The 26,625-nt window shown below is 26.5% G+C and overlaps 1 long non-coding RNA gene across 43 annotated transcripts in view; it reads right to left on the bottom strand.

Moving 5' to 3' along the window:
• The window catches only part of LOC147806920 (uncharacterized), a 57,397-nt gene extending 32,062 nt beyond the window's left edge, over positions 1-25,335 (bottom strand). For 3 of the 43 annotated variants that reach the window (XR_015435728.1, XR_015435726.1, XR_015435713.1), the window contains exon 1: positions 3,207-3,321. This is a non-coding gene — a long non-coding RNA (uncharacterized LOC147806920). The other 40 variants (XR_015435690.1, XR_015435706.1, XR_015435707.1 and 37 more) reach the window with 38 other exon arrangements.
• Positions 25,336-26,625: the final 1,290 nt, after the last annotated feature.

Raw genomic sequence — 26,625 nt, 5'->3', positions numbered from 1 at the left:
AATTCGTTAAGCCCATTAGAAATGTGCTATAGTATAAAATCTTAAGATAAAATTTCTAAAACTGATATCTCTTTAAAAAGGTTAAAATTTTGGCTATAATTAAGTCTATTAAAAATTGAAATAAGTGAATTGCAATGGAAAAACCTGCATAAACAAAACATTATGTTTTTAAAAAATAATAACCATGAACGATTCACAACTTTGTTAAAAACATAAGAATAAATCGTTGAACTTTGACATACATAAGAAAAACTTGCAGATACTAAACATTAATTTGAAATAAATACTAAATACGAACAAATACTGAGAAAGATTAAGGGCTTTGTTAATAACAAAAAATAATTACTATTAAAGATTAAGAACTTCCTTAAACACACAATTATAAATTTCTGGACTTGGAGCTATCACTGTTAGGCTGTCAAATGATCTAACCCTAGAGAGGACAACATAAAGTTGTCCATGACTAAAAACTGGTTCAGTCTACATAAATTTGTGAAAAAAAGCGCTTTTGACAAAATATTAAAATGGAGATCTATCAACAAAGACTACTCACTTCTGCCTAGCTTAATAGTATGAGATTGCCGCAGCTGAATTGAACAACCTGCTGATGCTCTCTCTGGTTATTCCAGTTTCCGTTTTTAAAAGGGCTATATGTTGAGCCACTTCAGCTAGATTTGGCATGTGACATTTTTAGCGGCAATCATTGGTTGATTTTCTAGCGTTGCCATTCGGGAAGTTGTAATGAGGCTTTTTTTGTCGCCGTGTAAGAGAAATATATATATATAGATTTACAAATAAATCAGTTTCCTGAGTTATAACTTAATTAAAAAAAGAAAAATTTTTAAATATTGTATAAGAAATTTGAAAAATTCATTAAATGCTTTAATAAAAAAAATTATACTAAAAATAAACAATATTAAACAATGAGAAATAAGTTTTATTTCTCTTAGAATTCATAATTTAAATAGTGAAAACTAAACTATTTCATTCATGTAAATGTTAATATAACTGAAAAAATGATTTTTATGAATAAATTTTTTTTTTAATGTGTGATATACATTTTGTAAGTTGCATAGTAAGAAAGGAAAGTTATTTTGATATTAGTAACTATATTAAATTTAACTAAACTTATTTGCAAATAGCATAAGATATTTAAATTTTTTTTCTTACCAGAAGAGATTCAGAATATCAAAATTGTACTATGTTAAGAGAAATTCAGCAGAGTTTAAAATGAAGATTTTATTTTGCTCATTTTTCAGGTATCCACAGAATATTACTTAAGATTTCAGGAGACAAAATATATTTCAATTCTTCAGATTTAATTACAATTTTTTAAATAAAGATTTAACCCCTAGCAAGCTTATCAATAATTATGATCACAGTGAATGAATAAATATTAAATTTGACTTTAAGGCAATAGAATAAAGAATTATTTGATATTTGCACTACTTTAACTAATATTTAAAGTTTCCCTGTATTTGATCTTGCTTAACACAATTAATTAAATGTATTACATTACTATTTCATGAAAATGTTATATTGACTTATTGAAAAAAGGTAGCATGCTTAAAAAATAATGAAAAGTAATGGAATCTTATTAAAGTGATAGAAAAAAATTTTCACAAAAAAACATTCTATTATTATTTACAAAATAAACAAATTTTAAAGAACTGTTAAAAACTTAGTAGAAGGGTTAAATCTTGTTTATATTGATGCTTTAAAATGAGCAGGAAAATCGTGTCACCAAATTCATACACGTCAAAAATTAAAAGAGTCATTTTTCTCAATTCTTTTCTTTAACTTGTCCATGCTAAAGCATTCTTTTTTATTTGTCTTATTTTTTTAATTACTATTATTTCATGTTAAACTGTGATTAAAAATTCTAAATGAGCAAAAAAAAAATATGCACCAATTACACTTACTTTGTATTTAAATTATATTTTTAAGAAAATAATGCAAATGAAATATCATAACTGTTCCTTTGTTCCCAAAATGGAATTTTGAACTTTTAAGTAATTTATTACATTAATCAAGAAATCTGTAGATGAATTCACATCTAATCTGATTTAGTATGAATTTCTAATTGATTTAAGTATACATGATTCATATTCATAGATTAATTTGAGTATTTTGTTCTACACATAATTTTGAATATATCCCCAATATTTGTGTATAAACTATCCCAAATACATAAAGTGGCAATAAAACTCAATTGGTGGCTTTAGATGAATAAAATAAAATTCCCGGGTTATAAAGAGCATTTTTCTTGAAAGAATATTAAAGTTTGATTTTATAGTATATAAGTTTTACTTAATTTTAAAAACTCCATGTGTTACTTTATTGAGTGTAATTACTGTCCCCCCAGCTTTCTTCAATAAATTGGGAGTAAAAAAAAATTTAATTTGTACAAACTATATAATAACTTACTTTTATAGAAATTTCTTTCAATGCATAATTACCGAAATAATTACATTAGGAAAATGACTGCCGAATAAGGGATTGTATTCAAATAAGATATAAATATTATTAATTGAGAAAACGCTAAAAAAAATTTAATTAAAAGTGTTTGGATAATTATGAATACATTATTTTTTGTGTCCCACAGATAGTTTTGATTTAAAAACGTGAGCTTTGTAAAAAACAAATAAACTGAATAGCTAAAAAAACTATATCCAAAATTAGATGTATTTTTTAAAATTTATTTTTATAATTTTTATTGGAAGTTTGCTCAACATATATTTCTTTCCTTTTTGCACCAAAAAAAATTTAGAATATTTGCATAAAAAGTTTCACTTATAGTTTTAACTAGATTAAGATCTAAATGTTGTAATTTCAATTTGGATCTTTTAGTTAGCTCTACTTATAAAAAGTTATTAATATTATATATTTTTTATTTTTACATATAATAAACAAAGATTCAGTTCTTTTAAAAAAAAGAAAGACAATTTCCCCATGACCTAGAAGTTAGCAATTTCAGCATTAGTAATTTGTTGATAGTTTTTAACTATACAGTAACCTCCCGATTATTTACTGAATTGAGTGACCCTTGAAGCGCGGATAAGCAAATTTGGGGATAATCTGTTAAGGGTTCCAAGAATGTGTTGACTAACTTAATGACCATGAGGATAATACATTCCCAGTCATCAAATTAAGGCAAGATGGAAAAACTTTGCTATCAATATTATTGCTTTGAATAGCAACAATACCATCCAGGAGAAGAAACTGCTTTGATGGAATCTATTCATTGAAATTTGAACTTCATCCTGTATTCATAGTTCCACAACTGTAAATCATGACTCACATTGTTTTGCTGTTTCTCACCATTTTTAGTGCTCCTTATTACTAATTTATTGCACTTGAAGCTGCAATGTTTCAGTGTAGACCTATTATTTGATTAGTTGCGAACATCTAGACTACAAACATGAATCTTTGCTAGTATGTTGTTCTCAAAAGTCTTGAAATAGTTTCATCTCTATGAATTTGTTAGTTCTCAATTCTAAACGTTATGTTGTTTGTCCTTGTGAAAAAAAGGTGAAGCGCTGATGATCTGAATTCTCTACCTGTGGATAATCGGAAGTTTACTGTAAAACAATTGCATAAATATGGGTAATAAAATCAATATCAAGAATAAAAGTTCTACTTATGCCAAAAGTGAAGAACAAACGTGGCATAAATAAAAAGATTACACAAAGCATGCATATTTATCAAAACTCAATAAAGAGTTAACTTCTGAGCTTCTAAGTTAACATATAAATAGGAAGAATCCACAATGTGCTAGTTTGGAAAAAAAAGAGTAGCAAGAATTGTTAGAAAAAAATAGGCTAGGCCCTTTAAGAATAAGTTAACATTAATATCCTCATAAAAATCGATGCAAATACCTGCATAGTTAATTAGAGGTATGACTTTTTACAGTAACGAAGAATGGCATTGAAAATCCTGAGTCATTATTGCCAAATGAACTTTATTCCAAACATCCTGAAACTCCAACAGATAGTATGGAATAAAGCAAATAAATCAGTGTTATGTTTGCAAGTACTCACTTGGAAAATGATTTTAATTTATAAACATTATGCTTTACTTTCATCAAAAGTCTACATTTTATTCAAGAAATAATAATAATACAGTCGAACCCCGCTATAGTGAACCTGGGATATAGTGAACACTCGGATGTAGTGAACTTTTTTAGCGGTCCCGTCCGTATACCTATTTAAATAATGTTATTTTTAACGCTTATAGTGAACAGCTTAGAACTCGGAAACTCGGTTATAGTGGACTCAAATTTCATTTCTTTAAATATCTTTTTCAGTCCTCCATCTTTAAACTTGTAGGTGTTGGGACTGAAAATGAATGCATTCCAATAAAATGCGTCATATTACTCTCCTTTATGCCTATCACTTTCAACTATACTGAAATAAATGTCAAACAGATCATTTATCTTATACTCCCCCCTCCCTGACAAGCCTCGCTTTATCTCTTTTCCCCAAGCTTGCTCTACAACTAGTTAACTTGGCCACCTGCTGAATTTTTGAAATTTTCTTATCTGTTCAAACCATATTCTTTACAAATCACCCATTGACAATCAAGAAGGGGAACAATTTAACTCATTCTACAGCTGCTCTCTTCATATTCTTACATTATCTATTTGAGACAAGATTTTTATTTCAAAAGCAGTGAAAATGGCAAATTCTCTAAAGAGAAAAGCGTTTTCGATAGAGGACAAAGTTAAAATTGTAAAGCGTATTGATGATGGAACCAATCAATCGACACTGTGTAACGAATTTTCCTTGTCAAAATCTACAGTTTCAAACATTTGGAAAAATCGAAGTGCAATTCTTGCGGCATACGGCAAAAACATGGTTACATTGAAAAAACTACGTGGAGCTGAAAGAGAAAACGTAGAAGATGCTTTGTTAAGATGGTTCGAAAGCTTGTTCGAAATGTAAAAATCTTGCATTCTTTGCACATTGTAGATAAGAAAATTGATGAACTCAATTTAAAATCAAATTGTATTCAATCAAAAATCAAAATTTTTTTTCATAAAAAGTGAAAATAAAACTAATATTTAGTGACATAATTACTTTTTTCATCAATTTCTGCTTTATTATCTGTTAATTAGTTAATATTTTTTTAAATCACTTATGCAAAATTGCAAAGCCAATTTTCAATCATTCAACTGTCTTATGCAAAAAATATTCTTCAAAAAATTTGGATATAGTGAACCATCGGTTATAGTGGACACATTACTGAGTCCGCAGACGGTTAACTATAGCGGGGTTCGACTGTAATTGGAAATAATAATAATAATAGGAATTGGTTTTCAAGAATATATTGTAATAAATTCAAAAATATATTTTTCATTTTTAAGAAAAAATATGTGGTTAGTGGTTGCGATTATTTACGACAGCAATTTGTAATCAAGTACTTAGTAATACAGATTCAAAAACATTCTTATTTTTTTATAATAAATTGTTTAGACAATAAAGTAAAAGTATATTTTACTATGTGTTTAGTCATTGTGTATAATGCAAAATAAAATGATGGAGATAAGATTATCATTAATGGGTTGTTTGAATGAAAATGTTTACTGGTTGTAGGCACAAAATATATGACAAATTTTCCAAAAGTGAAATGAACTGTCATTTACATATTTCCTAGCAATATTATTTATTTTCTTTAAAATATTCAATAACTTTTCAAAAAAGTATCATTTAAAATATTTTTCATGTTTTTTTAATAAATTATTTATTGATAAGAAAAAAGTTAATTATTTTCTTTGTATGTTTTAAAAGCATTTAAGTGAGCATGCAGTAATTAATTACATTTTCTCATGCAATGGCAATTTAAAACTTTAACTAAATTTTTGTTTTAAAGTTTCTTTATTGCTAGTCATTGATTTGCAGACTTCAATCAACAGTTTTAATGTAAAAATTATCAACATTTAGTTAATTATGATATGAATTCCTAATTGACTGAGAATGACATATAGGGTAGATGGGTGGAAAAAGATGCAAAGAGTGAACCCACATTATATTGCAAAATATGAAAACATTTGCAGAAGTAAATTGAATGATGAATTTTATATAATCAATTAAAAAAAAAATTTGTACCAGATTACAGTTACTCTTGTACATGCTATTAAACAGAGCAAATGCTGGGCTGAATAAAGTTCAGCAACAAGGGCTACACTACATGGAATTTAATATATAAAGTTTTTGCATGTAATAATGTAGTACAATTTTACAAAAGTAATTGAATGAATTTTAAAAAAAATATTCAAATGTACTTAATACAGGATTCCCACTCTTTTAAGAAAGCAAAAATAAAGGACTTTAAAAATAATAGGATTGTTTATCATCGAATATGCATATATACCACCAGTGACAGTGCCAATTATTGACCTTTCTTGAAAAAGAAAATCAATCAATAAAAAAAAACAATAAAAGGCAACTTTATTATAATACTAGCCGCCTATGGCGACCAGCTGTCCGCCAAGCTGAAGGTTTTCACAAATAAAGTTTTTTAAAACATAGCAGGAAATCTGAAGATTAGTGGACAATTAAAGTGTTCCTGTCCTGCAATTTTGTCTTCATATCCAGTTCTGCTGCAGATGTGTTATAGCTCTTTAGGATGTTTGAAATTATATAGCTACAACGCTTAAGAAAAAAAAAACTAAAATGCCAAATACATGAAAAGAACACGAAAACGAATAAATTTTTTATGGTATCAATTTTTATTTCTATATAATTTTTTATGGTATCAAATTCTATTTCTATATCTGCTACGTCAAGCACTCAGGTATTATAATTTGATCTAGTTGTGCTTGTATAATTTTGATCTAGTTGCGCTTTCTACGTCATTTTGTTAACATCGTTTGGTTTGTTATTTAACATCGTTTGGTTTGTTATTTCTAAGTTAACTTTCAAAAAATTGGCTGGCATCAGCATTTTTATTCTTTAAGTTGTTTATTTTTTCTTTTGGAATTCGTTCCTTTTTAGCGAAATGTTTTTCAACCTAATCGAATTCTTTGCCGACTGTTCTCTGTATATATAAAGAAAATAAAGTAAATATTTTTAAAGTGTTATGAAAAGAATTTTTAGTTGTACAAAGTACTACAATATCGCTACAAAAATTATCGTCTTCGCTTAAGAAAAAAATAGAGCGTGGAAAGAAGAAGAAAAACTTATTATAACAATTATGAACAGCGACAAATATATCAAAGCGACGCGTTCTATTTACGTATCGAATATGTTGCCACATTTTTAATACAAAAGTTAAACTTTTCTCCACTTTAATAAATGTAAACTAATGCGAACTTTACAATTAAATTATTAATTCCTTCGTATATTATTGGTTTAAGTTGTCGAAAATTAATATTTCAATTGTAAGGTTCGCATTAGCATACATTTATAAGAGTGGGGAAAAGTATATGCATTTTTTAATAGTTTTTTGAATATGGCTCTTTGAAGACGAAAAAGCAGACGAAAAGCATAGACTTACAAAATGACTGATAACTAAATAACTAATCCAAATTTTTGAAAAAGAAAAAAAATACTTCTTCATTATGTCAAAACACAATTATGTGCCGAGTTTCGTGCCTGGGCGAGGCTTCTGGGGCGATATATTGTGATTACAGACACACACACACACACACAGCCGCTTTTATTATTATGTATAGATAAGTACTGATAAAATTGTATTTACTAACAGGGCTCGTCAAAGTGAGACCGAGTAATTTTTGCAAACCTAAGTCGGATTTTTGAAGGGAAAATAAAAAACATTTTCAGACTGTTAACGGTTAACAATATCTATGAAACTAATCAGTATTCCATCTTTAATAATTTCATTGAAATTGAATTGTAAAATTAATTGGTGAAATCAAGATTTGCAATTTTCCTTTCATATATTTAAAAAAATAAAGAAAGTTGAGAAAAAATTATTACAACAAGTTTTTATATTGCGGTTTCTAGAAAATAGCTGCCTACTTGTTAAAAACAAAAAGAGGAACACAAAGCTTGATAAGCTAATCATGGGAAATTATGGCACAAAGTGAAAACAAAATATCAAAAACTAAACTATTGATATAAAAATATCAATTTATAAATGTTTCATGCTGAAAATAATTTTTTGAGCAAACAGTTTTAATTAAATTACTTACTAATAAAGAATATCACATGTTTATAGTAAGTAATTCAAGAAAAAACTTACTTCTTACATGAATCATAATACTTGATTTTAAAAATTGAGTGAATATGAATTGCGAAATTGGATTTTAAAAAAGCGAAAATACAAATTACAATACTGAATTTTTAAATCGCGTAAATAGGAATCATGATGCATAACTTTTAAATTAGCTAAATATCAAAATTGAAGATTGATATTAAAATTGTGTGAATGAAAATCGTGATATTAGCAGATTCCGATGGAGCTCCTAATATTCAGAATGGCGAAAATCAGCCAAATCAAAGGAATCAAATTGGCAGAAGAATCATAAACGTCTCGTCAATGTGATTTAGCAATAGTTTCAAAATCTCATCGGATTATAAAACTTTGATTCGCGAAGCGCGCTAACCAATGGTCTAACAGAATTCCGTGATATTTGCGGAAAAATCACATGCCCTGCTTCTCGTTTTTAGACCTGCCCTGGGTTGAAAGAAAATTGGTATAAGGAGTGAAAAGGCACTAGAATGTCGAAAAATCAGAACATTTTGGCCTAAAACCGTAGTTTCAAAACAAAGCTAAAAAATCGGAACAAACGCGATTTAACCGGAACAGTTGGCAACTATGCTAGACATGCATCACATATTTAGTAGTGGGCCAATCTCGCTAAATATTCAGTTATGCCGAAAAAATTCTTTCTTTTCCATTAATAAAATGTTTCAAATGAATATTAAAAGAATTAATACTAAAAAGTATAATTAGAGTCATGCATGATAGTAGTTTTCTTAACATGTCATGTCAAATTAAGTCCTTTTTCAAGTAAAAACAGACAATGCTGGTATTTAAGCACCTTAAATCATTCACTTTTTTTCATTTGGTTTGAACTTTTTTTTTTTAAATTTACTGAAATAAATATTTTTATGAAATTTTTATAGAATAAAAACACAATTATGTTCAGAAGACTTATAATTTTCAAATCAATGTTCAGTGAAACTTATTAATAAAAGGTTCTAAAACCATTTTTTAAGGGTATCAACACATTCCTTAGGCAGAAAATTGATAAGGTTACTTAATTAATAAATACTGGTAAATTATTTAATTTTTAATCATTTATAGACATTTACTTGTAATATTTTTTATTATCCTCTATCATTCTTAATATTACTCTCTACTATTACTATGATTTGATATTTTATTTTTATTGCAAATTAACAGTTTAAAACAAAACAGTATTCTTCATTATTAGTGGCATTTTCTTATCCTGCAATATCACCTTATCATATTATGTTTATGGTACCTCAACTTTTATAATGAGGATTACATAAAATTATTTTCAGCCAAAACTGTTATTAGGAATTAACTTTACATAGGATTACTAAACAATCTGATGAAAAACATGAACTAATTTTACTACCAAAAGTTAATTAGAAATTTTAAAAGAAGAAGAAGAAACATTTTAAGTTGCAATGTTAACTCAATAAAATGATTATTAAAATCTAAGTTAGAATTTTATTCTAATCGACATTTATAACAAAAGGTTTGGGACAGATTTTAGACAAAATGCAGAATATATTAATGAAAGAACCAGTATATGAATGAAATATGCTTACCCCCCTCAGACACACCCTTTTTTGTCTCTCTTAAATGGTCTACCATAGTCTAATTCTAGGTGATAAAAGATCAACTTTTTGTTTTAAAAGATAAAAGATCAACTTTTTGTTTTAAAAAATTGAACTGAAAAAATTGTTCCCATCAACTATAGTGATGCTGAAAAAGTAAATATTTTTAAAAACCTTGTACCAAAATTAAGTACTTTTAATAGCCCTTATTTCCCAAAATAATAATTAAGCAGTTTTTAAGGACTTCTAAGGAGTTTGGGAATATTGTAATAAGGAGGTCACCCAAGTCTGGACAACACTTGGGTTATCTGTATATGTAATAAAGAAATTTACAAGTTTTATATTATTTAAAACTTACTGTAGAGGTATTCTTCATCCTCTCCCAGACTGTTTCATGATTAATCTCAAGTTGATCATCTTTTTCCAACAAAACAATTTAATTATAGGTGAAGCAGGACTGTGAAGATGAGTCCTACAAGTAATTAATATTATGATATAAAGATTGATAAGTATAAAAGAGATACAAAAAATCAAAACAAATTAAAACCATGAAAATAATACACAAGCATCAAAACTATGATGGAGCATTATATTTAGTAAAAAGCACATTACAGAAAAATTATACAGAAAAACATTACAAATAGGTATAAAAAAATTTTGAAAAAAAATATAACTGAATTTAAAAAAATAAAAAGAGCAGTAAAAAAAAATTTAGGCTAAATTTTTCTTAAGTATTTAAGCCCTTTCTCATAGGCTGATTAAAATATTCCACACTATTTGTAACATTTGTTTTTGCAATGTTTTCTGCATTGTACTTTGCATTAAAGATGATTTAATGTAACTGTATACAATTGTGCACTCTAATTGAAACTTGCATACAATTTTCAATTTGTAACATGTATTTTTGATTTTTTGATATTTATACTATTTATAATATTCAAACAAATGTAACAGAATTAAAAAATGTCATCAAGCTCTCTGTTAGCAGTGTTTAAACCCCTCTCTAAAAAGTATTTAAGAGAAATTTTAAAATATATTTTAAATGTTTCTTTGAATATCAGTTTAAGAATCTACCAGTTATTTAAAATTCAACTAAAATTTACTGCAAACATAGAAAATAAGATGCTTTTGATAAATGTGAAACTTTACAGCTTGTTGTTAAAAAAAAATATATATATATATATATATATATATATATATATATATATATATATATATATATATATATATATATATATATATATATATATATATATATATATATATTAAAGTGTCAATATAAAAAGTGAAGAGAAATTCTTATTGAAGAGAAAAAGGAATAGCAAATCTTAAAACATTATTAGAGGTCAATGCATTAAGGATCTTATTTTAAGAATCTTGTGAAAATTATATATATCAAAAACTATGGTTCTATATTCATCAAAATACTATATGATTTTTTTAATAACCATATTAAGAAAAATATATGACCATATTAAGAAAAATGTATGTGACCATATTAAGAGAAATACATGAACTTTTAAATTAAGAAGTAACAAGTTAATAACCACTTCAAAACCTGAAAGATAAATAAAAGTCTTCAAAAGACACATTAGCAATTGCAACTTCTAAGTTAACTCTTGTTAAATTTTAGATACAAGTTAGAAAAATATTCCACCTGATAGAAATATTTATTATAAACAAATCATTGTGAAATAATGGAAATGTACAAAAATTAAATAAGTTTACTTGAAGTATAAAATAAAAAATTTCAAAAACAACAAAGTAATGCAAACAGCAGTATTGAATTGTTTATCCACATACACAAAAGGAATACTTAGAAAATAAAACGGACAAAATCTAAAAATGTTTAAATTAGACAGCACAAAAAATATCCTTATAATAAATACCATTCTTGAATTTTCAAAAAAAAACTATATAATTGCTCAAAAATATCTTTCTGAGACAAACTAAAAAGCGTAGTAGAGTTTTAAAGCAGTCTTATCGATATGTCATCAGTTCATAATATACTGAACAAAATTAATTTAATTCTATTCAAAGAGGATTAAACATTTTAGAGAATGCTTGCAATTTCAATTGCGATTTTTGGTGTAACCCAGAAAAGTAAGCTTATGCCCAAATATTGTTGTTCAGTTCTCACAAGCGATAGCATGCACACAAGTTTGTATCTAACAAGGGTGGAACACATATAGAAAATTCCTATTAAAACAAAATTAAGCTTAAATTAAGGAGCATGTGGTTAAGATAGGGCACAAATTAAACGTGTGATAATATTTAAGAATAGCCAAGACAAGTTATTGGTCGAAAATGTCATCACAGTTTGTGGGGAGGGAGATGGTGGGTATTGCATGAGGCAATTTTGAAAAATCGCTGAAAACTTTTTCTTAAAATAAGTTTTTTTATTTATTTTTATTTAATCATTTATAATTGATTTCTTATTAGTTTCAAGAAATATAACTTCATTATTTTCAAATGCGTATTTTAGTTTATTTTAAAACTAAGTTAATATTGGTTTAGTTGAATTTTTTTTTCTTTTGTGGAGTAACAGTTAGGCTGTTCACCTTCTACCTGTGAGGTCAGGAGTTCAATTCAAATTTCTTTATCTAAAAAGGTTAATAACCATTTAATAAGTTTTATTCAAGTTATAAATTATAATTTTTTTAATCAAAATTAATTTGTTTAAAAAATTAAATTTTTAAGACAAAAATTTATAAATGTTTTATTTTTCTTATTTTTTAATCAAAATATTTGAATTAATTTTTAACTAATTATAACATTTCAATGCGAATTTTAAATTACAAAATTTCTTAGCTTAAATTTGTAATTTAAAAAAATAACAACAAAATTTTAACTTGAATTACACATTTTTTAATTAATCCATATATTTTAATAAGATAAAATTAAACAGGTACTGATATTTTTTGTTTTTAAAATAATTTATAAATTGCATAAAACATGTTAAATAGTTCATTTTTAGAAAAGAAAGTTAAAGATAATAAATATTCCATCGAAATCCGAACCTCTCAACAGAAAATGGAAAGTCTAAATGCTGCACCACAACTGCAGGTGAGTTTCAAAGTTTTTCTGAATTTAAAGGTAAATGAACTGAAACTTTAAAGGGTAATATTTTACCCTTGGGGCATCTCCTTGTAAAACATGCACAATCTACAGGGGTAGCAGCAAAGTTTTTTAAAATTTTAGGGTAATTTTAGGAACTTTTTTCAAAAAATTTTAGGTAAATTTTAGGGGTAATATATGATTTTGCTAGGATAAAAACAGATCACACGGTAGCTTATTACATAACAGAAGATTATTACAATTCATCCACACATATCATAAATAATTGCAAGTCATAAAATAAAGCTCTGAAATTTATTAAGTCAAGAACGAAATCTCTGAAGTGTAAAAATGAAATTTCAACTTTACATATTACCTATCAGAAATTAAGTGCATAATTCAGGAACAGGCAAAAGTGAGAATAAATCAAAAGAAAAAATAAATTGACACCAACTTGGATTTTTATTTAATTTTTACCTTCTTAATCAAAACTTTATTATTACCCTTTACCTTACTTTATTAAAAAAAACTATTGTGTGATATTATTAGATTTCAAATCAGCAATTTAAATTAGAAGTTAGAGAAAAACAAATTAATCATGATCATTTTTCTAATATATTCTTGATATGATTTGTGAGATTCTTTTACTGCCCTCAATAGTGTTGTAGTGATCTTCAACACTCCTCCATAATTTCGAATGGTATCTTTGATTAGTCTAAGAGACATAATAGTATTCTCATGGTGACTCACATTAAGCATTGCTTTATTTATCGAAAAACCTCTCTCAGGATCAGAATTCCCATGTGGCAAAATTAAAACAGTTTTAATTAATGTAGTTAAATTCTTATATTTTAGATTATTGCTTTTTTATTTATATTCAGCCTATAACTCTAATTTTTTAGGAACACCAACAAAATTTTATCAGATTTTTAGGAATTTTAGGGTTTGCACATAGTTTTAGGAATTTTATGAATTTTAGGGGGAATGTGACCCCTGAATCTATATAACTTTTTACATTAGGCATTTTTGTGTGCCATAGTTGTAAAATTATTTTTGAATTATTTGCTTTATACTTTTATCCTATCTTAAGAATTAGAGAATATGAATTATCAATCAAATATAAAATAGTACTTACAATTAAAGCAAAATATATATACATAAAAAATAAGAATTCGGAAGTTATAATATGATGCAATTTTTCGTCAAATAAAATTACTTAAGAAAATTGGAGTAATTTACAAACTATATACAAATTGAGCAATCAATTATGAATATAAGAAATTATGAAGATAAAAGATTTATGAATGAACAGTCTCAATTATAAGTGAATTAAACTCAAAGCAATAACTCCCAACTTAACTGAATGAATCATTTCAATTAGATGTATTTTGCAGTTTCATTGTCAATATTTTATATATTTACAGAAACCGAGAAAATGCTAATCATGACAAAAACATTAATAAAAATTCTATAAAATTAAAAAAAAATTTTAATTTTTTTATTCCACTTATTTCCTACCTTAATTCCCAAAGAAAAGGAAGAATCGCTTAATATTCAATCTTTATATTAAATCCAAATTCATAAAATGATAAAAAAGTTAAATGAAGTTAATGCAATGATTATATTTAAACTTTGAAAAAAATACTGCATATCGATTGGTAACTAAAGCCGTGTACAGAAACAAAAATTGTCTGCAAAAAATTCTGGCTTTCCAAATATCAAAGTGAAAGATAATCCAACAAGAAAAAGTCAAAGGGGAAAATTATGTATCCCCCTTTCACCTTTAAGAATTTACTCATTGGAGCTTTTTGAAAACTACATTGCAAATTTTTTTACCATTTCATAATTATGAGTATATAAATTAAATACATCAGAAATTACCAGATTTTTGAATCAGAATAAAACTTCCCTTTTCACCCCCGTGGCAGAAACACGGCGACACAGCGACATTGTCGCAGAAAGCGACTGAGTTCTTGCAGAAAGATTTTTTTTATTTGGGAAATAAAAATTTTTGGTTTGCCACAAACAAAAGTTCTCAAAAAAAATTCTGCAGAAACAGAAGCTGTTTTACCAACAAAAAAAAAAACATTTTCTTCAGAAACAAAAAATTTCTGCAGAAGCAATAATGGTTCTGCAAAATTTTTTTCTTACAGAATTGTTTTAAATATTTTTTTTCCTAGCGTACCGCGGAAGGAGAAAGCGCTCGTAATTCTCCGTTAATCTCCAACACAAACAGTTACTGGATAAAAAGGGGAGAATTTTTTTCCCCTTTATTAAGCTATTTTTGGAAATTTGCCAACTTCGGCCTCTATCGCTGGCGCAGTAATTTGCTTTGTGGAAAATTTCATGCGTTAAAATATTCTTTTTTTAAAAAAATCATGTTTAGCGAAAAGGTTATTTGTTGCAATTGTGAGGCCACAATAGTTAAAACAAATTTGAAAACTGATTTCTCAAGGCTGCATTCCGAAAAAGAAATAAGATGGAAGTCGACAACATCTAGCGATGTCAGGGATTTTTTTTCTGGAAAGCGACAGGAAAAGAAGCTTCCCACGCTACTAATATTGAAAAAAAAAAAAAAAACGTTCTAGATTCGAATCAAATATTCTTACTAGTAGTGATATCGATAGTAAGGATGAGACAGCATTTCCAACAAATCAAGAAATTTTAGAAGCAGTCAAAGGTAAAAAGTAAAAAATAACTATATATATACTTTAAAAATAAAATGCCTGTATCCTTTGAATTAAATCGTCGATAAAAAAAAAAAACGCAATCTAACGATAAATGAAATAAAGCCTGAAAGATATCTCACTATCTACGATTTTTTGACATGCGAATGAAAACCAGATTGGTGAAAAATATTTACTGGTCGCTTTCAAAGAGGTTTCCATACGCATCCAATGAGTATAGCTCTAATACCGATGTTTCAGTACTGATAAAGACTATTTCGTTTCGAGATGTTGAATAGACTTGAGCATATTGAGTCGGAAACTTCGTTTGGAATCAGTGCTATATATTTACACAATACAGTGCGAAATCACAAGCGCTGTGTATTTTTTTTTGTTCTGAACTTAATCTGATCACTAAAAAAGTTTTATTTACCTCTTTTTTTTAAAAAAAAAATCCTTCAATAAGTCAGTACAATATTAATCGTATCTAATTAATTAGATAAAATTAATTAGATGTAGAAAAAATTGAAACAAACATTGCTTTATTTTTTTGCTCTTAGAATTCGGTTATAGTCAATACTATTTTATTATTTTGATGACTCAACTTCAATATTAATTTTTTTACCTGATTTGTTTCTGTACCTGATATAACTACTATAATGAAACATTAAATCATACTGTTTTAAACTGATACTTCAAATTTAGTTATCTCGTTTTATAAATTTAATCTTTTTGTCCATTCTTAGCTATTTCTATAAGTTCTACCTTATTACAGGTTCTGGGTAATCTTTATTTATGCTCTAGTAAGCATTTTTGTCTGCAGATCTATACATTTATAACTTTTCGTTATTATCGAAGATTATGCAAATTTATACTTAAACAATTTAAACTTATTAAGAAATGTAAACTTATATTATGAAATTAAGAAAAAAAATCTACACAGTTTTATTCTATGCATGTAGACTTATGTTATAAACATGAATTTCATCTATTATTATAAATTCATTACACATACATTTATAACGATAAAAGTATCTTGCAGAAAGATATTGGTTCTAATTAGGTTTGTCGCAGAAAGTCAGAAAAAATTCTGCCACAGGGCTTTTCACACATAAGCAAATAAATAAAAAGTTGCACACATTAAAAATAGTGCATGCTATGCATGGTTAAAACAAGACTAATATTAGACATGGTTTCGTTGAAGATTTCCTTTTCCCTGTTGGTTTTCCCACATCCTACTTTTATTTTGATATCCAATCACAGGAGAGGGGTAGATAAGGATAAGGGTCTTTTTCCAAATTTAAAACAGACTCCCATTTAACTGACCTTGAACTATTTTTAAAGTAAAAAAAAAACGACGAAAGAAAAGGGAGTGTTTTTATATTAGCTTTTATTAGTTGTATACAATAGTTGTTTAACATAAAGTTAATATCTTTTATTAGAATTTTATCCTTAAATTAAATTAGTACTGAAAAGAAAGTAAAAACCAGAAGGTGATGCAATATCCTGACACATGGAATAAGGTTTGAAATTTGTTTAATTTTGCTGATAAGTGTTTGAAATTGCCAAAACTATGCTTATATAATATTTGAATGACTTCTAATTTAAAGTAATGATAATGCGATAATGGTAGGGACAACCATTAATAATTTGCCCAAATAATGTAACAGTAAAAGGATCAAATGAACATCAAAATGGATTTTTAAAAAATTGGTCGAAATTATTAAATAATGTTGAGCTTTACCAAGAAGCTATAAACTTGGAAAAACAGTTATCAATTGCTTACATTCACTCTTTGGAAATAACAGTAAAAGGATAAATAGAATGGAAATAATCAAGGTTCAGCTGTTAGAACACAATTAGAAACTTCACAAGTTTGAAAAAAGGTAATTTAAAACTTTTCTTTTAAAATTAATACAACAATGATACTTTTAACAATATTAATGATAGAGCATACCTAATAATTCAAAGATACATAAGTGTTGGAAGAGCTTGAGAATTCTCCTTAAGACACACTAAACAACATTTTTTATATTATTGATCGGAAAAAAACAAAATCTTATCACCAATAATTATAATTTTTCAAGGGGATTGAAAAACATTCTAAAAATGCAACATTTAGTTATTTTGTTATAAGAAATTCATTAACAGTATATTTTAATACCAGTGTTCTCCTTAACCCTTTTGTGAAGGGCAACCCTTTCAGCTTGCCCTTTGACCCCAATAAATGCTCTTTGCCCTTTTTATAAAAATAAGACACTCTCTTTTAAAAATATTGTCTTTTTATTCAGATTCCATTTTGAAAAAAATTAATTCATTGCTTAAATAACAATTACACATTGGTAAAATTATGTGTTTATAGGTTAAATTCAGATTACTTTTACAAACATTTACTTTGTTTGGACTATTCTCAACTGGTTAACATTCTATAATAGAAGTATCTTTTTAGGGGGAGGTCGGGGAGGAGCATATTAATAATTTTTTTTAAGTAATTTTAAAACTAATTTCTAAATATTTTTTTTCAAAAAATGCACATTTTAAAGTTTATTTTCTTATAATTTTTAGTTAAAATTATTAAAAAACGCTCTCAAGCTGTTTATCAATTAATCATTTTTTGTTAGTTTACTTTTAATTGAAAAAAAAATATGCACAGAGTTTGTTTGTTAGCATACCTTTAATTATTTTCATTAACAACAATCTCTTCTCAGATTTTGATAATGAGAGAGAATTACCTTTGAAATATACTTATAAGATAGTATGAGACAATTTATGATAGTATGAGGTAATTTAAAAATTGTCATGGATAAAATTCACTTATAACATAATATTACCAGTTTTAATTTTTAATGTGAGTTCCTTTCAAGACTCAAAAAGCTTTTTTCAGAGAGGAAGCGCCCAACCCTATTTTATTCGTAGGGAGAACTCTGTAATACAATATATTTCCTATTTATATAGACACGAGTCAGAAGTGATTCTTTTTTTTAAAAAATCTCATTTGTTTCAAATTCATATTAATAAACAAAATTCAAATGAATAAGTCACTATATAAGTCAAAGTAAACTAACTAAAAGGATTTGTTATTAAATAAGAAATTGATTTAATTTAAGAAGGATTTTGTTGAGAAGAATAAAAAGAAATATATAAAAATATAGAAGACAAAAAATCTAAATTTTGAGGTTTTTTAGAAACTTTATAATTTTATAATAGCTATATAATAGATCATTATAATGACTTTTTCAATTTTGTACAGTAGAGAACCGATTATCCGGAACGATCGGGACTATCGCTATTCCGGATAACTGATTTTTCCGGTTTTCTGAATCGCTACAAAATGCCGTTTTTTTAGTGTTAAACCTAACTAAAAAAAAAATATTTGGAAATAATCATTAAAATAAGAAAAAACGATGAGGTAATACACTAATGATTATTTCTGAAATGATGGTAAGGTAAACATCTTTCAAAAAAGAAAGAAAAATCGTAAAATCTTATGAGGAAAAAAAAAAACTTTTTTAAAATTGCGGAAAAATTTACCGAATTTTTTTCCGGTTTTTTGGTTTTCCGGTTTTCTGATTTCCGGATAACGGGTTCTGTACTGTATTTGCGTATTTTGCTTTTAAAATATTTGTACAAATATTTTAAGACACAAATCTGTTGCAATGCCGATAATAAGAATTAGTATTAGACCCTGCTATTTCGTTATCCAAATAAAACTTATTCTTTTAAATTCTGTAGGAGAAAATACATTTTTCAGAAAATCAATAATAAAATTAGGTTCTTCAAAACATTTTTAGAAGCTTAAACTGCTGAACAAAGTTTAATGGGAATTATTGAGAATTTTAGAATAATCAATTATTTTTAAAATCTATATTGTACCAAAAAAGGTATTTTTATTTTGCAGTATACTTTCATCTGATTAAGCAAAGAGAAAATAGCCTGGGTAAAACTAATAACATTAATTTACTTTTTTAGTTTACATGACACATAAACCTTGCTCTAACTTTCTATTTTTATCATTTTAAAGATAAATTTGTGATTGCTCTCATTAAACTAAAGAATAATTAGGTCATTGAATGAGCCTAAAAGCTAAACTTTTAGGCACATTCAATCACCTAATTCCTCTTCTTTCCTCTAAAAAAAGCTCCTCTGCTTAAAATTTTTTAGGACAAATTTGTTGCATGAAAATTTTTTTAAAAAAAGTTCAAAATAATAAGGTATAAAATTTTTAACTTTTCAGTGTTTTATGCAAACTTTATCATAATTATTTATTTTTATAAACAAAAAAAAATTTCAAACTTAAAATAGTTTTTTATATAATATGTATCGTCACTGAGAAGGAAATAAATAAGAAAATTTGATAAAGACTACAAAAATTGCAGCAATTACAATTTTACATATTTTATAGTCATTACTTTATATTTATTAAGAGTTTTATCAATTCAAATTTAGCCAAACACTGCATGGGTATAGATGTGGTCATATAAATACCCAGTAAGTATGGTATTTATATATGGGTATTTACCTCTGCCTTGCGGGTAGTACCCTAAATCAAGGCTTTTATAACTTTTCGTCATTTTTAAAATATATAACCATCATTTGCCTTGCTTATAGTTCTGGCAATAACATAACATTTTTAATTTAAAAAAATGAACACTAAAGAATATCAATTCCAGGAAAAATATTTCAAAAAACTATAAATACCAAGCAGAGGAGCTAAATTGTCACAATAAAAAGCAATGTTAAAAGGTATTGTGCAGTATCACAAAGTAGACTTTATGTTAAGTGATTTACGTGAAAATTGAGCGCTTTTCATGAAAAAATCATTTTTTTCGAAGACAATGGCATTAACTGGATAAAATAGAAGAAATTTATATGCATAAGGGATGAGTTTAAAATTTCTTAACTGTGTTCATTTCTATTAATTCTATAAATTTAATATTTATATTAAATGACTAAACTAAAACTGGAAATTTCTTTTGTAAGTTTTTGTAAAAAAAAAAAAAAAAACAATATAACTATTTTATTTAAAATAAATGCTTTTTTTAATGTAATTTTAAAATCAGTTGATATTTTAATGAAATTTTTTAAAAAAAAATCATTTTTTCAAAAAATATTAAAGTGAACAATTTAATTTTTATATTAGTGAATTATTTTGTCAAGTATGAGGAAAACAAATCTTTAAAATACAAGATAATTTAGACAATTAAACAAGAGGTTGACAAATTTGACTGAGTTAAATTTATTAAGATCTTGTATTTAATTTTCAGTTTTATGTGAAATATTGATTATTAATATTGTTCTGAGTTTTTAATTAAATTTACAACATTAAAATTTTATTTAAATATGTCTTTAAATTAAACTCTTTTGTGATTTGTAATAAAAATACACATTGTAATGGACAATATTAAAAATTGAATGAGTTTTTAAAGATAAGTTTTTCTTCAATGTTTGTTTATAGAATGATGGAAGTCAGGGATGGACAAGGAATATTTTGGAGGGTGGTGGATGCACTTTTTAGGTGGTGTTATGTGATATATATTTATATCAGTATGTAAATATATGTATGTTGAGTTTTCCTTAAGCGTTCCTTTATATTTTAAATATATATTTCTGAGCTGAGAAACATTGGGAATTATGAATCAAACTGTGAACTTCAGGATGATTAAACCATAGTCATTCTCAAATAAAAACTAAAATACAATGATTCCAATAATTTATGAAGGAATTTTTTTCTTAGTTAAGAACTAATTAACTTCAAACAATGTCAGTAGAACTTAATTGTACCTTAAATATATATATAATTTTTTAACACCCAAAAGAACATGATAATAGAATTTTCAATAAAATTCATAAATACCCAGGCACTTATGAATTTCAAGTATTCACCTGGGTAAATACCCAGGGTATTTGTCAAAATACAAAATCTAAAAGCATGGGATAGTAAAAAAGAAGAAAAAGAAAAAATAATTGAATGAAAAAAAGGATTGAAAAAATACACATAAAAAAAAGTTAAGACTGTTATATCTGCGGCAAATTTAGTAACTAACTATACATTTTAATTGTTGTGTTATAGAAGAAAATATAATATCTAAATAATGTATTTATCACCTATTTTACAGATATGACTTTATATTCTATTAAATTAAGATTGTTGATATATATGCATTTCACAAAGCTGACACCCTACTTACAACAATGCTCATAGTATTTTTCATATTCCATTTATAAGAAATAGACTAGAAGAATTTAACACTAAGTAAAATTAATGATAGGATGATTTTAAACTTTTAACAAAATAATTGATCAATATGTAACTATACCATTCAAAAAGTGTTTACATAATAGAATGTTAAATATATAAAAGGCTATTTAAGGTAGTTAAAGGTAAGTAGTAATGAAGGTAATATTAAATTAATGAATTTAGATAGCAAAACTGAAAACCAGCACCTTAGTTACATTTAGCAGGTCTATTATGTTACAAAAATAAATTACCCACATGTTAAAAATTCATATTGTTGGCACATGAACTCGTTCTTTATCAATTAAAAAATTTAAAGTTTGATTTCAGTAGTTGTTATAAATACACACACGAAAGAGAATTATTGGCTTAAGTTATTTTTCAATTATGTAAATGTTTTCCTATGTAAATACCTTTAACTACCTACTGTAAATTCTTGTGAGTAGTTTTTTCAAAGCATTCTCCCCATCTAGGAAAAAAAAATTATTAAAATTTAAAAAATGACTTCAGAAAATCAGAAAAAGAGCAAGAATCTGGTACAAATATTTAACTTTTTTTTAAAAAAAATAACTTCACCGAGAAATAACGAAAAATTACATTATTTTATGTCGAGTAAAACATAAGAGTATAGTCATCTTATGTATTTCATTCTATTGAAATAAAAAAATTACATAAAATTTCAAAATCATGCGAATAATGTCAGTATATTTATTTACTTGCTTTCAGTTACTATAGATATTGTCTCATAATAGAAAAAGTAATTATTCGCAAGTTATTTCAAAAATAATGAATAGAAATAAAATGTTAATGCTTAGGGTACATTTTTTCTCATACTGATCATAAATACTGCAATGTAAGCTAGCTATAAGTCTTGCCTGATGTTGTCCTTTGAAATTTATTTGAAACAATTGTGAAATTTATAAATTTAGAATAGGGTTTAACTTTTAAAAATAACATACCTTGCATCCTAACAGCCATAAGACACTATTTTAGTACATTCACAATATACTCTAGTTTGTACACCTTTATGTATTTTTCTACACCTTTACTCCAATTTGGATCTTACTTAGCCTATCCTTATAAAAATAATGTTTCTTATGAAGAAATTTTCCATGACAAAACATTTTTATATGAAAATAAGGATTTAAAAATAGTATTCTTACACAATTAAAAGTGGTATCACATTTTTTTTGAATTTGCCATTTTATAACACTTGCCAAACATAACGCTAAAAAGTACACATTAGGAATTTCAACTTAATATTTAAGGAAAAAGGAAAGAAAAAGCACTCTTAAATTATGCTTAAAGATGTACAAAAAGATCTGTATGATTGCTAGCAGAAATAATAATCGAATTGTTTTTTTCATAACGTTAAATCTTTTTTTCTCTAGCTCCAGCAATCGAATGTGTTTTAATGTCTTCAGTCCAAGTTTCCTTTATAGTGATTCGTTTGATTGTAATAATATTTTTAATTTTTCCTTGCTTAAATTTACCAACCTTAATGACAGGGTAGTAAGTAAATTTGAACTAAAATAATGAGTGTTTAGGGAACTAGTACTTAAAAATAAGGACCTAAAAATTTTTTTATACGAAATAAAATAATGTCTCAAATAAATTCAAAAAAGAAAGAAAACACCAAAAAAAAAAATTTTTGTCTCGTTTCAGTAAAAAAAAATTACATTATTTCTTTCAAATTAACTAATTTATAGTTTTTTATTCATAAAATTTGTAACTAATAAATTTTTCTTAAATTTATAACAATGGGTAAATCTTTTGATTTTGTAGTAAAAACTTTGAAAGAAAAATCTTCAACAAAAAATCTTATATTTAAGATGAGGTTCGATTTATTGAGATTGCAACTATAAATGAGGGTCAGGTAAATACCCAGTGGGTAGGGTATTTACTCTTGCAATGGGTAAGAACACCAAAATGAATGTAAAAATTAAATTTATTGTTAATTACTGACTAACCATTATATCAGCTGATAGCTTCTTGTTTTTGACAACCAAGGATACCACCATCAATTTTTTCATGCTTACAATCTTCCAAAAAGGATGTCCAACATTTTCATCTTCTAGATAAGAAAGAAGAAATATTTTCAATTGAATGCATGAATAAGCATAATTATAAACATGAAAAGAAAAAAAATCTGATTTTCATCATCTAGATAGGAAGGAAAAATATATTTTAAATTAAGTGTATAAATAAGCATAGTATAATAGTGTATAAATAAGCAACATGAAAAGAAAAACAATATTAGGATTTCACAAAAATGTAAATTTCGCACCAACTCTCGAACCATATAGATATTTTATCATGCGCTTTAAAATTTCATAATTACGCTCACTTTAAAATCAACATATAGAATGTACCAATTGAATTAAAGGAATTATTTTACACTAATTACCTCAACAACAAAAAAATTTTTTAGTGATAAAATTAAAAACGTTTTATATTTTGGGTGTCCTAAAAATAAAGTAAATATTTTTAAATAATGCTCTTTTTTAAGATGTGAGCCCTTTTTTAGGGGCTCTTTCCAGCTTCTTGTGCCCTGCCCTTTTTAAGGTCTAGAATGAACATTTTCTTAGTATCTTAATATAAAAGTTACAGAACAATGAAATATAGATTATCTTTCAATTAAAAATAGCAATTGGAATTCTGAGAAATAATAATGTTTAAAAACATCAGAACATTTCAGATTAACAAAGCTAAGTATTACAGAATACACACAAATTTATCAAGAAAAAAAAATAAACAAATGAGCTAGTTCCTTGAATGTTTAGCACTGTCTTAAATTAGCAAATGAATTATTTGAGTTTTGTTATCTTTCCGGATTGAGTAAATTTCTTGTTTACATCGTTACAGAATATAATACATATTTATCACACCCTTGGCCACCAGAATTAAGGTATTATATTATTGTTTGCCAAGATCACACTAAATAGGTTTACACCATTTATATTATCCTACACAATTCGGTAATTTACCCCCAAATAAAACTTCAAAATAAAAGAAAGCAGTTATAATAAATTTAAACTAAAACTAGCTTAAAAATACTATCGACCTAAATAAAGAAAAAATAGAAATACAATTTCGATCTGATGATATCCATATACGCCCCATCCCAGCATATACTTTTATTTCTGGATGTATTTCCTGGATAACCTGGGTCTTGGCAAATTTAGTTGGCTTCACAGGTCAGATTACGAATATATCCCTGTATAATTTAAACTGCTACTTGAAACAACCGAAATGATAAAATATAAAATAGCACTTTTACTTAAAAACTAATTTTTTGCAGGGCTTAAATGACATGTTTACATAATTTCACGAACATTCACATAAATTAAATTCCTTAGCGCATTAAAAATTCATGATCAACAATGCAGGTCACAAGAAACATCCAGCAGGACAAGCACAAGAACTTTAACACGGGTAACATCAGCAGAGCTATCACAATTTAGTTAAGTTTTAAAAACCTTCTTAATTTTAGTCAAAATTTTTGATTTAAAAATACTCTTTTGGTAATTATATCAATCAATGCTAAAATTGTGCGATAATATTTTCACGCTTTTAGCTTACTTGCTTTCTATGACGTTTTTAGATTTTTTGGGTGTAGTCGCATTTACGTCGCAGTAGAGCTGCACAATGGGCTATTGGTGACGGTCTGGGAAACATCCCTGAGGATGATCCGACGACACGCCATCAAAATTTGATCCTCTGCAGACGAGATGGCACCCAGTGGCCCCCATCTCCCCACAAAAAAATTGCTAACTTCCCAGTTCCATGTTAGCTTCTTCGAAATAGTGCTACTTTGCTTTCTCATAATATGCTTCTTTTATTTATGAACATAAAAAAAAAAAAAATTCGCTCGTCTAAATTCCTCCCCAAACTATTCGTTTCCTTTAGTAAAAAATAATCAAAATTTATCTGCTTATTAACTATTATTCGCTATTTCAGAAAGGAAAAATAGTTATTTCTACATACAGAACACTTGATTCACGTTAAATTGTCGAAAAGTATATTAAAAAACATAATATAAAATAAATAAAAAAAATTTAAAGTCGACCCTAGCAGGGTATCGAACCCAGGACTTCCGGAACTACAAATCATCCTTGCCCACAGCGCTACCAACTGCACCACGTTTCACATACCTGCTCCGCGTATATTTAGCTAAAAGCACCTATTCCATGTTAGTCAACAAAACATATTTTGGAACATTGTGGGACCACTAATTAGTCTATAAAAAATTCCTTTCGTACAATTGTTTGTTACATTAGACTCTAATTTCAGGCCGAGTTTGAAATTTATAGGTTAATATTAAAGGGAGTAACGGGGTGAGATGAGTGCGTGCCTCCTGATACGACTTTTGTCTTTTTTTCAGCCATTATTCGCTCTTTACAAAGAAAAATAATTCTTTTCATATATAAAACACTTTATTTTCTTAAAAAATGTTGAGAAAGAAGTTAAAAAAAATATCATTAAATAAAATAACAAATAAAAAAAAATAATCAAATTTTATCAATTAGCTATTATTCGATATTTCATGAAGGAAAAATAGTTATTTCTATATACAGAACACTTTATTTACGCTAAATTGTCGAAAAGTATATTAAAAAACATATTATAAAATAAATAAAAAAAATTAAAGTCGACCCTTGCTGGGTATCGAACCCAGGACTTCCGTGACTACAAATCATCCTTGCGCACAGCGCTAAAAACTGCACCACGATTCACATACCTGCTACACGTATATTTAGCTTTAAGCACCTCCTCACGGTTAATCAACAAATAATATTTTGGAACATTGTGGGCCCACTAATTAGTCTATAAACAATTCCTTCAATGCAATTGTTTGTTACATTAGGACTCTAATTTCAGGCCGAGTTTG

This window comes from Parasteatoda tepidariorum, chromosome 7, assembly GCF_982258835.1.
Source record: "Parasteatoda tepidariorum strain Cologne lab strain chromosome 7, Ptep-v5.0, whole genome shotgun sequence".
Taxonomy (NCBI): Eukaryota; Metazoa; Arthropoda; class Arachnida; order Araneae; family Theridiidae; genus Parasteatoda; species Parasteatoda tepidariorum.
This window is presented reverse-complemented; position numbering and strand designations above follow the sequence as displayed.